Source organism: Sceloporus undulatus, chromosome 4, assembly GCF_019175285.1.
Source record: "Sceloporus undulatus isolate JIND9_A2432 ecotype Alabama chromosome 4, SceUnd_v1.1, whole genome shotgun sequence".
NCBI lineage: Eukaryota > Metazoa > Chordata > Lepidosauria > Squamata > Phrynosomatidae > Sceloporus > Sceloporus undulatus.
Genome location: NC_056525.1, coordinates 70,867,277 through 70,870,273, shown reverse-complemented (window position 1 = coordinate 70,870,273; position 2,997 = coordinate 70,867,277).

Sequence of the window (2,997 nt, the reverse complement as noted above, 5' to 3'; positions counted from 1 at the left end):
CGGTTTCATGTAAATGTTAAATAGCATGGGAGACAGAATGGCCCCTTGAGGGACCCCAGTTTTAAGGGGCCTCTCGTCGGAGCACACGTCTCCCAGCTGCACCATCTGGGACCTCCCAGAGAGGTAGGAGCGGAACCACTGAAGCGCAGTGCCCCCGACCCCCACCTCTGCCAGGCGTCCCAGAAGGATACCATGGTCTATGGTATCGAAAGCCGCTGAGATGTCCAAGAGCACCAGCAGGGACACGCTTCCCCTGTCAATGCTCAGACGGAGATCATCGACCAAGGCGACCATGGCCGTCTCAACCCCGTAACCTGCCCGGAAGCCAGTTTGAAATGGGTCCAGATAATCCGTTTCATCCAAGACCGCCTGAAGCTGGATAGCAACCGCCCTCTCGATCACCTTTCCCAAAAATGGTAGCAGCGAGACAGGCCGATAATTATTATGTACCAGGGGGTCGAGGGAGGGCTTTTTTAGGATCGGTTTTACTATGGCTAATTTAAGATCCGATGGAAATAGCCCATCCCTCAAAGATGTATTAATTATCCGGTGTAACAAGGATGTTACCACCGGTCCCCCCTGGGCCGCTAACCACGAGGGACAGGGATCAAGAGAGCAGGTCGTTTTCCGAACACTTCCAAGGATCTTGTCCATATCCTCGGTACTCACCAACTCAAACTGATCCAGTTTAACATAGTCCACGGAGGCTCTGGACACTTCTACCCTAGGTTCTGCTATAATGTCAGCATTCAGACCTTCGCTTATACGAGAGGTTTTATCCGCAAAAAAGTCGTTAAACAAGTCACAGCAGGCCTTAGATGGTTCAAGGATCTGGTTCAGGGCGGGAGGAAGCTGGGTTAGCTCCCTGACCACCCTGAACAACTCTGCCGGACGCGACTCAGCGGACGCAATACGGGCACCATAGAACGAATTCTTTGTTGCGCGTATTGCCTCTCTGTAGTCCTCTAACAGTTGGTCTAGGAGAGCCTTGTCGTCTAAGCAAAGGTGTTTCCGCCAACGGTACTCTAGCCGTCGCAGACCCCGCTTCCTCGCCCGGAGATCTTCCGTATACCAGGGCTTACGTTTGGAAGCAGGCCTGAAAGGGCGCTTGGGAGCGATACTGTGTATAGCCCTAGAAAGACCGGTATTCCAAATACCGGTAAGGGCATCAACAGAGTCGCCGTCATTTCCAATCATGAGCCCCTCTAAGGCTTCTTGGAACCTCTCAGGTTCCATCAGCCTTCGAGGGTGGACCATCCTAACAGGTCCACCACCCCCGGGGGGGATCTGGGTAGAGGCCTTGATTTTCACCTCTACCAGGAAGTGATCCGTCCATGACAGGGGGGAAACATTAGCTATTTCCACCCACAGATTCTCCGCCTCCGAACAGAAGACCAAATCGAGAGTATTACCCGCACAATGCGTAGGACCTTGTATCAGCTGGGACAGGCCCATGGCCGCCATGGTCTCCATGAATTCCCGAGCCGCACCGGATGGAACATGGCTGGCCGTGAGGGAGATGTTGAAGTCACCCAGGACAAGAAGCCTGGGCGTCTCCAACATCAGCTCAGCGACCAGCTGTGTCAGCTCTTTAAGGGAGTCCGCTAATGCACGGGGTGGCCGATACACTAACAGAATCCCTAGACTGTCCCTAGCCTTTAGGGTCAGGTAAATACACTCGATATAGGAGGTCTGTCGGATGTGGTTCCTGGAGAGGGACACGGTGTTCCTATGTACCAAGGCCACACCCCCCCCCCCGCCCACCTAACCTGCGCTGGTCCTTCACCGAGTACCCAGCAGGCAGGGCCTGAGCCCACACGGCATCCCCTTCAGGCCCCAGCCAGGTCTCGGTAATGCAAGCCAGGTCACACTTAGAGTCCTCCAGCAGATCCTGGAGGATGTGGGTCTTGTTGTTAAGAGACCTGGCATTGCACAGGAGCAGCAACAGGGTTTGTGGCACGGTTGGAGAGACCCTCAGGTCCTTCAGGCTGGGAGGGGGACCGGAAGGCGAGATAGATATGATGCATCGATCACGCCTTCCCCTGGAACGCAAGTCCCTTCTCCCACCACCATACCTCCCCCTGCCCCACACAACCTCAATTGGAGCTCCGCCCACCAAGATGTTCTGGTAACTTCGAGACTGGATTTCTGCAATGTACTCTACATGGGGCAACCCTTATACCAAACTCGGAAGCTGCAAATGGTACAGAATATGGCAGCCCGGCTGGTCACTGGCGTCTCCAGGACCAGCCACATAACACCTGTGCTAAAAGATCTCCATTGGCTGCCCATTCGCTTCTGAGCTCAATATAAGGCGTTGGTTATTACCTATAAAGCCCTAAATGGCTTGGGCCCAGGATACCTAAAGGACCGCCTCTCTCCGTACATTCCGCCTCGCACCCTCAGAACATCTGGGCAGCAGCTGCTGAAGGTGCCTGGGGCCAGGTTAGCTTCCACTTCGAGAAGGACCTTTTCCACAGCTGCCCCAGCCCTCTGGAACACGCTGCCCACGGAGCTCCGCTCATCTACCACCCTGGCCCAATTTAGGAAGGACCTCAAAACCTTCCTATTCAGACAGGCATTCCCCGATTAAATATCCTTTGGGCCTCCCTCCTCTTCCGTGGCCATGAGGTTGGGCTAAGGGGCTTTTTATTGTTATTTTTAAGGTTGTTGTTGTTATATGTTTTTAACCTTTGTATTTTGACTGCACTTGTTGCATTTTGTAAGCCGCCCTGATCGTCTGGAAGGGCGGGATATAAAAATAAATTTTATTATTATTTATTATGTTATCTCCGGCCCAGGCATCCCCCGCATCCCTATCCTCCCCCCACCCCTCTATGGCTACTAGAGGAGCAGAGGTTAGCCACTACAGGCATCCTCTGCTCCCAGGGCCAATCAAAGCCTCCCACCCCAATAAAGCTGCGCAACTGCGCAGGTACGCAGCAGCGGGGTGCTCCTTAGTCCATGGGCGGCGCTCCCGGGGCGGTGCGCAGATGC